The 10,476-nt window shown below is 52.6% G+C and overlaps 1 long non-coding RNA gene across 1 annotated transcript; it reads left to right on the forward strand.

Annotated features, from left to right (window-relative positions):
- The first annotated feature begins 1,809 nt into the window (after positions 1 to 1,809).
- LOC123382848 lies at positions 1,810 to 7,584 on the forward strand. The gene is made up of 2 exons (XR_006591917.1): positions 1,810 to 3,685; positions 5,258 to 7,584. It is a non-coding gene; the product is annotated as an uncharacterized LOC123382848 (long non-coding RNA).
- Positions 7,585 to 10,476: the final 2,892 nt, after the last annotated feature.

Below are 10,476 nucleotides of genomic sequence, written 5' to 3' on the forward strand. Positions count from 1 at the left end.
GCCTGAGCGCCCAACACCCTCGGCAGGTCCAAGCCTTGCACTGCTGCCCTGTCTCGGGAGGTGAGGGGCCTCCTTAGCCCCTGCAAGGCCAGCTCCCGGGCCTGGCACTCCTGGCCACCCTCCTGTGTCCTTCGAGACTTTCTTCCCACTGACATTCTTATGTCTGTATTTTGCGAGGCACTGGTCTGCACACAACGGCAAAGGGCACACACACTCTGACGTCATGAAGCTCGTGTTCTAGTGGGGAGCTAGACGGTAAAAGAAGGGGAGGGGAAAGCGACCGGTAAACCTAAGAGAACATTATCTGTGTAAGACAGGGTGGTCAGAGAGGGCATCTGAGGACAAAGGAGGGGGGATTCAGACTCCAGGTGGTGGGAACAGCAAGGGCAAAGGGCCTGAGGAGGAGTGTGCGGCGTCCTAAGCATCAAAAAGGTCAGCGGGGCTGGAGCCGAGCGACCAAGGAGGGGAGTTGTCAGATCGGAGGTGGAGGAAGCAGCCGGCCTGGACCACGTAACACCATTTAAGGTTTCACCAAATGCCCTCCCTCCTGAAGCGTCAGAGTCTCCGTTTTTCCAGGTGCCTCCAGACTTAGTCCTGAAGTCCCCTCGAGGCGACCATGATTCAAGAGTGAGATGGGGCCCAGGCTTCTGTCCGAAGCCTCCTGACATCTAGCCATGTTTTTCCCTTGCCTTAAATACCTTCCCCCTTGCCGTACCTTGACTCATCTTTAAGTGCCTACCTAAACCGAAGGCCCTTCCTTCCCTGGAGGTCATGTTTGATGTTTCTCAAGCAGAATTAATCCAGATCTCATCATATTCCGTGGCCATTTATATATATATATATATATATGCATGGATATATGAATATGTACACGTGTATACTGTTTGCTTTTTTATTTATCATGGGACTTACCATGTGATATAGAAAACAAGCCACCTGTCACCCCAAATTGACTCGATGGCAAAAACCATTTGCTATTCATTTATTTGTCTATCTTCAGCCCTAACACTGCGCTTAGGGCATAGTAGGTCATCAATAAATGTGGAATTGATGGTACCTAAATAGCACCATCGTAAGCTTACCTTCTCGCTTCTCTCTGCGGATTTGGTTCAGTTTTGTCCCCAGCTCCCGCAGGAGCCTGGGGAGGGTCTTCCTGGGTGTGTCGTCTCACCCGAGCGGTTGGCAACTTCTAGGCCAAATCCGGCCCCTCCGCCCATGTTTGTATTGCCTGTGAGCAAAGATGGCTTCCACACTTTTCAACCGTTGGGGTCGCGGGGAGGAAGCAAAGAAAGGAGATTGTGTGACAAGCGAAAATCAGGTTCAAACTTCAGGGTCCTTAAGTAAAGTTTTATTGGAACACAGCCGCTCTTACTTGTTTCCGTATCATCTACCGCGGCAGGCAGGACTGAGTAGTCGTGATGGCAGTTGTGTGGGCTGCAAAGCCTAAAATATGTACCATCTGGCTCCTTAAAGAGGAAGGCCCCCCCCACCCCTGCTCTAGCAGCAACAATGACCTTTTTAGCAGAAGTGGAAGGGTGTCACTGCCACGATTAAAAATCTTCAGTGAGGCAGGTGGGCCTGTGATGGGCAGGATAGAGGGTCGAAGGGCACTGGGGTCGTGCTCGGACGTTTATTATACTTTTCTGTCTTCTTGTGTTTGCTCTAGCTTCTAGCTAATACAATGTTTTTATTATGTGTTCAAGGGGGAGGGGCAGAGAGAGAGGGAGAGAGAGAATCCAAAGCAGGCTCCTGGCCCAGCAGGGAGCCCGATGAGGGGCTCGAACTCACCAACAGTGAGATTCACGACCTGAGCCGAAATCAAGAGTCAGACGCTCAAGCGACTGAGCCACCCCGGCACCCCAAGATAATACGATGTTTTCAAAACAGAAGAATGAAAGCCTTCAGTTGCTGTGCAGTGCTGTTGGGACAGCATGCTGTTGACGCGGCCTCCGAGGCCCTGCCTGGGCTAGCTCGTGCCTGGCCTCCGAGAGTTAGGGTCCGCAGGACCAGCCGCGGTGGGTACCTCCCTGTGTTCCTGACAAGACTCAAGCTTGGTAACTTTGTAGGACACTCTCGGGGCTTCGAAGACCTCTGTCTGTGCCATTGGCCGTCCCTTGATTTGTTTAAATAATTCCCTGCCTGACTGACGACTTAGGGAGCAAGGAGCTCGCGACGTCTTACGCTCCGTTCAGTTCTCTCTCCAGCACCTCGCCTCCCCTTATGCAGCTGGCCTGTCGGCCCCAGGCCTCCCCTGAAACAGCCAAGGTCACCAGGGATCTTCATCTCACGGGTGCAGTAAACACATTCAGTCGTCTTCCTTGGCCTTCCAGAAGCACGGAGATGTTGCCTGTCCCCTCCTCGCGATACACACTTTACACTTGACTTCGGGACAGCGCTCCAGTGGTTTCTTCCTCCTCCTCTGACCGCTCCTTCTCTTTGTCTCTGAAGGGCGTTCTTCGTCACCAGCCTTGACCTTGCCTCCCCATGGATTGAAGTTTTGTGTGTTCTTCCTGGAAGGTTTCTCTGGGCTCCAGAAATGCACTGCCGAGCGCGACGTCCCAAACCGCGTACAGCCATGGAATGTGCCGGTGCAGCCAAGAAGCTAAGATCCTAACTTTTTACGTTCTATTGCCAGTGTGCTTAACATACAGCGTTAGATTAGTTTTAGCTGTAAACTGCTAATTTTAATTAGTTTAATGTACATGGCCCCGTGTGGGTCATGGCTACAATGCTAGACCGCGTAGGTACGGAATACGTCCACCGTCACAGAAAGTTGCACTGAACGGGCTGGGGACCCTGTCCAGTCATGTCCAGCTCCTGCTGGACGGTCCTCTTGGCCATCTCAAAGCATTGCAAGTGCGACTTGTCTAAAACCCAACCCATGGCCCCTCTCCGCAGTCCCGGGCTTCTACGGTATCTGCACGAGTGTTCATCCGTTTTCTCAGGCCAGACACGCCCGAACCATGCTCGACGTTCTTGTCCTCACCTCCGACACGCATTCTGGCCGCGAGCTCTGTCCACTCGCCGTGTCCCCAGGGACACCACCACCGCTGTCCTTCGTGCTACCACGTGGGCTGGGGGACGGGCCGCTTCCAGCCCCTCCTTAACGCCTCGTCCAGGCCCTGAGTGTCTGTCCCCCTCCCCAGACCCCTCCCACTCTGAGACCCAGCTACAGCGTCTTTGCCCCCCTGGTGCCCCCAGTCCAGGCTGCAGCATAGCCCCAAGGACCTCACCTGTCACCACTGCCTCTTCAGACTGGTTTGCATCACCAGTGTCATTCAGTTAATGTGTCTCTCCCACAGGACCGCCAACGGTAGAGCAGGGACGCATCCCTGTTTACTACTGACTCTTCACTACCTAACACGGGGCCCGGGACACGCTAGTGCAGGGTTAGCGTGCGAACAAAAGAGTGGACGATGAATGATTTGGTCTGTCTGTAGCTCATGTGGTCAGAGCCACCGCAGTAGTCAGCTTGCTTCCGTAACGGAAAATCACGGACCAGGTGGCAGAAACTACAGGGACTTATTTGTTCACAGTTCTGGAGGCCAGGAAGTGTAAGACCAAGGTGCCCGCCAATGGTGTTCCCAGTACGAGGGCCCCACCCCCCGTGACTCACAGAAGCGTGATTATCTTCCAAAGGCCCCTCCTCCACATACCATCACGCTGCAGGTTAAGGCTTCAACACGTGAGTTTTGAGGGGACACAACTAGTCCATAGCAGCCAATGTTCTGGGGCACCTGAGTGGCTCAGTCCGCTAAGCAGCCAATGTTTTGTACGTTTTCCCAATCCCTTGGCCACAGATTATATTTATCACCCCAAAGTACCATCTCATAAATGCCTACAGGAGGTTCGGGTTGAAGGGGACAGAAGATCCACGGAACCGAGCCCACTGCTGGAACGCCACTTGCCCGTGGGGCGGCGTCCGTGAAGAACTGTATCTATAATTCTAACAGTGCTTGAAAATAAAGAAAATCTCCTTGATGAGATACATTTCAGAAGGTTAAGTTGAGGCTTCACTGTGGACGGGCAAGAGACATCTAGCTCTAACGTGCAGACAATAGATGCTTCCACTGAGAAGGCGCCATGAAGCCCGTGGCCATCTGCAGAGGCTGCCGTGGCCTCCGTGCCCCCTGCGCAAAGGAGCCCTTATTCCACAGTGAGAAGTGTACATGCATTTCTTCCTGGTCTCTCTTAGAATATTAGAATACTGGCGGGGCACCAGGGTGGCTCCGTCGGTTAAACGTCTGACTTCAGCTCAGGTCATGATTTTGTGGTTCGAGAGTTCGAGCCCCACATCGGGCTCTGTGCTGACCGCTCAGAGCCTGCAGCCTGCTTCGGATTCTGTGTCTCCCTCTCTCTCTGCCCCTCCCCTGCTCATGCTCTGTGTCTCTCTCTCTCTCTCTCTCTCTCTCTCTCAAAAATAAATAAACATAAATAAATTTTTTTTTTAAATATGCTTCTGCTGGGGCCCCTGGCCAGCTCCATCAGGGAACCATGCGACGCTTAATCTCGGGGTCGTGAGTTTGAGACTCGCATTGGGTGCAGAGATTACTTAAGTAAATAAAGAAAACTTAAAAAATATATGCTTTTATTTATCAAAAAAAATAAATTTGCGTACAGCTTTTCGGGTAAACTCAGTAGACACTACCGAATGTCTGATATGAGCCGAGACCTTCCTGGGACGCATCTGTGTGGAATGAGGTCCGCTTACTGAGGCGAAGGCGTGACTTTAAAAACCCCGTGTGCTGGGAGTCTTTTCATCGCCACGGTAGCCGTGAGGCTGTGCTTTAATTATCCTCATTTTATGAATGAGGAAGCTGAGGCCCAGAGAGGTTAAGTGACTGGCCTGGAGTGTCCCAGCTGATGAGTGGCAGAAGCTGGGATTTGAGCCTAGAGTCTGTGTGTGTTGTTTTTTTTGAATTTTTTTTTACATTTATTCATTTTTGAAAGACAGAGAGAGACAGAGCACAAGCAGGGGTGGGACGGAGAGAGAGGGGGACACAGAATCTAAAGCAGGCAGATGAGGCTCTGAGCTGTCAGCACAGAGCCCGATGCGGGGCTCGGACTCATGAACCACGAGATCGTGACCTGAGCCGAAGTTGGACACTCAACCAACTGAGCCACCCAGGTGCCCCTAAGGGTCTGTGTTCTTAATCACTATGCCGCTGACCCTTCACTGCCCTGCTGCCCTTCACCCCTTCTGCACCTGCACTCAGGTGCACAACGTTTTCTCTTATAATTTTCGCCAACTTTACAGGGACGTACGATTACGTCCATCGTACAGACAGAGAAGCTAAAGCTTTGAGGCACAGACTCTCTGATCCACTCAGTAACTACTAAGAACCACACGTGCCAGGACAACCCTAGGCCCTGGGGAAATCGCGGTGAGACAGGCGGATGCCACCCTGCCCTGACCTCTGGATGCTCTCGCTCTCACCGAGGGTGACCGGTAAGTAGGACACGTGCTGGGAAGGAATTAAGACGACGCCGTCGAGATCAGATGAGGTGAGTGTTTTAGAAATGGAGGTCCAGAAAGTTCCATCTGAAGGCATGGCATTTAAAGTGAGATCTGAATAAGGAACCGCCCTCAGCAGACTGGGATGAACGGGCCGGGCCGGGCAGAGGGAACAGCAAATGCTAAACCCTGGGGCAGAAGTGAGCCCAGCGCCCTGGGTGCAGAAAGCCCAGGGCGGCTGGCGGCTGGTGGAAGATGTCACCCCAGGTCGTGTAGCTGATATCCAGCAGAGCTGATGGTCGGATCCACGTCTGCCTGAGGCCACACTCTGCCCCTCGGCAAACTGCCCAAAGGAACGAGCACGACATTCCGTCTGCTGTCATGGCCTGCTGTGTTTTTAAGTTAACTTGGGCAGAACCCCAGGAGGGGAATTAAGAGTCAAAATAGAGGAAAGCCGCACGCGGAAGGGCTTCCCTCGGACGGGACACACAAAGACAAACGAAGTGCCAGACCCGGCTTCGCGCCCCGGGCCTCACCCTCACCCCGTTATTCACCCCTGCACCCCGCCCTGGGCCTCACCCTCACCCTGTGACGCGCCCTCCACGCTCATCTTAGATGAAACCCCATGTGGGCCGCAGGGGAGGCAGCTCGGATGCCTGAGGTCAGGAGTTCAGCTTGGCTTGAGGTCAACGGCCCCTCCAGGACCGCCTGGGAGCTCAGCCAGTTAAGCATCTGACTTCCGCTCAGGTCATGATCTCACGGGTTCGTGAGTTCGAGTCCTGCATGGGGGTGGGGGGGACGCTGTCAGCGCAGAGCTCTCTTCGGATCCTCTGTCTCACTCTGCCCCTCCCCCCTCAAAAATAAAGAAACAAACAGACAGACAAAACAAAACCCGTCCAGCTCCTCGCAGGTGTGGGCAGAGAACTGGAGTCTGGAGGCAACTCCAGGAGAGTGGGGCGGGGCAGACGGCTCAGGAGTGACATAGCGGGAGTGCACAGGGGAGGCGGGGGCCAGTGACACGGGCGTTGTCATGGGGTAGGAATCCTGAGGCGAGTGTCAGGGCAGACGGCGGGCAGGAGTCACAGACAAGGAGGGCAGCAACACTCAGTGACATAGGACAGCACGCACGGATCCCAGAGACACGTGTTGTGCCGATACGTCGCTGGGTCCGATGAGTCCACTGCAATCACATGAGCCTGGGTCTCACCGGGGCAGCCACCATCCCAAAGAAAGTTCACTTCTTCCCACAAGGCTGGGTGCCTTCTCTGGATCGAGGTATGCAGATGTCACAGCGCAGCTGGGGCAGGAAGGTGATGTCACTCCCCTGCTGAGAGCTGGCATAAAAGGAGGAGCTTGTCCAGGGTGTGATGTGTGTGACCCATGGCTGGTGGGCGGACGTGCCTGTCCACCCCCAGGTCTGCAGAGGCAGCTCTTGGTCAGTGAATGAGCCAGGAACCACATCCCTGCATGATGTCATTGGGAAAACCCCACTGATGATAAGTTCCATGCCAGATTCTGAGAGGACAGCACGTTGCATCTTACTAAACTGTGCCAACACCCCTGTGAAATCGATGCAGTGATCGTCCCAGTTTGCAGACAGACAGACGGGGACTCAGAGACGTGAGTATCTCGTGCAGATGAGAAGCTGTCCCCGCTATGCACACTTTACCCGTTTAATCAGCGCCACTCAGGGCGTCGCACATCTTAAGCAGGAAGTTGTTTGGGTTTTGACAAATGCATAAACTCTCATAAACACCGGCAGGTCCGCCACAGCCACGTCCTACCCCCGCACACCGGTCAGCCCAGCGTCTGCCAACCACAGATCCACTTCCTATACTAACGGGCTCTAGTGTCAGAGATATGAAACCCAACAGCATGAACGCTGCTGTGTCTTCCATGTCTACAAACTTCTTTTGCTCAGCGTGACGTTGCTGAAATTCACGTTCCTGCTTCTATCGGTGACCCTTTCTTGCTGCCGACCACCACTCATTGTCCAAACGTTCCCCTCACAGACATCTGGCTTGTTCCCTGGCCCCACTCCTACCAACGAGCCTGCTGTGACCATTCACGTGGTGAAGTCTTTTTGAGTATGGATTTTCATTCTCTTTGGTAAACATCTAGAAACAGAACTGCTGGGTCGTTTGGTTCATGTCTGTTTACCTTTCTAAAAAATTGCCAAACCATTCTCCAAAGTGGTTATACCGTTTCACGTTCCCGCCAGCCACGTACGGGAGCACCAGGTGCTACATATACCTGGGAACGTCTGCATCGTCTCATGACTAATGAGGAGCTTCTTTTCGTGTGCTTTTGGGCCATTTGTATATTTTCTTTTGTGAAGCATCGAACCAAGTCTTCAGCCCATTTTAATTGCGTTGCTTGTCATATTACATTGGATTAAGAGGGAGTGTGAGTGGGGGCGGGGGGGGGGCGGTGCAGAGAGAGGGGGGACAGAGGACCTTAATGGTGTCTTTCAAAAAGTGAAATTCTAATTCAAAATTCAATTTATCACTTTTTTCTTTGTTTTGTGCCTTCTGTGCTTTTTGCTTAACGCAAGGTTTCAAAAGTTTTTCTTCCATATTTTTTATGTCAATTTTATGATTTTGCCTTTTACATTTAAACCCGCAAGCTATTTTGGGTTACTTTGTGTGTGTATTATGAAATAAGGTCATAAGCTTTTTTTTTTTCCCGTATGGATCTCCGGTTTATTCTAGTGAAGTAGGCCATACTCTCCCCGTTTAATTATCTCTGCCCCTTTGTCAAAAATCAATTAACCACATACATGTGGGGTTACTTTTGAGCCGTCCATGCTGTCCCTTGACCTCTATGTCCCACAGCATCCATGGCCCCCCACTGCCTCCTCTCCGGTCCCCTGCTCAGCCTTGGACTCAAGCCACACCAACAGCTTAAAACCTGACCTCTGCCTCCCCAGCTCAGAGCCTGATGACACTAAGTCCAAAAGGTATCCCCAGACAGAGTCAGGGCAAACGGGGCTGACCTCACGAGCTTCTTTTTCCTCAGGACCACAGCCCTGGACTGTGCGTTGTTAAAGTGTCTGAAATAGAAATACTTGTTTCTGGCAGGAAGGCAGCTCGCATCCCGATCACTCGGCCAGAAGTACAAGAAGTGAAATTCATGCTTCTGGCCAGAAGTGAGTGGGTCTCTTGGAGCGAGGGGAGGCCTGGGGGGGGGGGGAATGCCTGAGCAGAGACAGCAACAGCGGTAACTCTGTGGGTCCCCACAGGATTGCAATCACTTTTGCTGGTTGCTCAAGTGCACCCTTGGGGGGGGGGGTTGATGCCCTAAAAACCCTCAAGAAGGGTTTCATCATCCCCTAGAAGCATGTGAGGACTGGAATCCACTTATCTGGCTCTCTGTGTGGACACAAATGCACAGGTGTCCACTAACGAGCAGATTCTCCACCCTAGTTAAGGTGGGACCAGAAGTCCCAGGCGCCCACGAGAGGGTTACAAGCCACAGTGTCCCTTGGCAGGGCCTCAACAGTCCCGGCAGGGACACATGGGCATCCAGGGGGAGCCTCTCTGGGGAGGCTAACAGACTCGCTGAACCACATGACAGCCTGGCTGTTCCCCGGGGCACAGGGGACCCAGAGCTGAGCCACACAGCTGCTCTCAGAAGCCACACGCACCGTGACACCATCACCTCTAGGACGTGTGTCTTTGGAGAAGCAGCCTGTGATGCTGGGGACATGGGCCGAATGTGACCAGTAGATGGGGCGGTCGGTCAGTCTGTGCCCCCAACACCGGCCCGGCCTCAGGACGGCGAGAGGCGTGCACAGATCATGGTGGACGGGATCGGGTAACGCCAGCAACCTAAGTCAGGAATCTTAAGCCCGTCTGACAATGAGTCTTTTTGAAAAGATATAGGGCACTAAAAAATCGAGGGAATTTTCAACAAGCCTGAGTTCACCGGCCAAAGCCTGCCTCTAAAATAAAGCCTATTTGGTGTTTAAGAACTTCAGTCTTTGAGGGGCGCCTGGGTGGCCCTCAGTCAGTTGGGTGGCCGACTTCAGCTCGGGTCACGATCTCATGGTCCGTGGGTTCAAGCCCCGTGTCTGGCTCTGCGCTGACAGCTCGGAGCCTGGAGCCTGCTTCGGATTCTGTGTCTCCCTCTCTCTCTGCCCCTCCCCTGCTTGCTCTCTGTCTCTCTGTCTCTCTCTCTCTCTGTCTCTCTCTGTCTCTCTCTCAAATAATAAACATTAAAAAAAAGAACTTCAGTCTCTGAAAACTTATAAACCAGGGTGTCTAAAATCACAGACTTGGTGTCACACAGGACCCGGTGGGAAGCCGCATCGGCCACTTAAATAACCGTGTGGCGTTGGACCGTTTGATTTCAGTCTCTGGAAACCTCAGTGTCCTCATCTGTAAAATGGCAAACGACACTTAGCTCTCAGGTTACGTACTGGTCATGACGCTACACGGACCTAATCCGGGTCCATGGGGCACTGCACCGGGACCCAGCAGCAAAGAGGCAGTTCAGGCGCGCCTCTTGGCGGTTTCTACGATGGCCCCAGGGACTAGCGGACTTATGCTCCCAGTCTGGGTGCCTCCAGGGGCTGAAGGGCCCAGGGAACTACTTGCAGTTGTAAAAACACTTTGCAAACGGTCTGATCGTACAAATAGTTCAGACTATAAGAAATGGAATTAACAAGTTATAACTCAAAACGTTTGCAAAAATAAAGTCCCATTGGATTAAAAATGACACATTCTCGTGTAATTATGAACTCTGTACAGTGGCTGGATTTAAATTTTAACGTTACTGTTGGGGCAAGTCTGAATAAAGTTTCTACCGTGGGCCAAACACGGTAGAGCCTGAGCCTCGTTCAGGCTTCCTCTGAGCCTCTGAGCCTCATTCCTCGTTCCTCGTTCCTCGTTCCTCTGAGCCTCGTTCACAGTCACCATATGTACAAGACGTGTCCCGTGGGCAACTTATGGCTATATTCCCATCTTCTGAGTGTTTGAGGTTTTTTTTTAAGTTTATTTATTTATTTTAAGAGAGAGAGT

This window comes from Felis catus, chromosome F1 (genome assembly GCF_018350175.1).
Source record: "Felis catus isolate Fca126 chromosome F1, F.catus_Fca126_mat1.0, whole genome shotgun sequence".
Classification (NCBI taxonomy): Eukaryota; Metazoa; Chordata; class Mammalia; order Carnivora; family Felidae; genus Felis; species Felis catus.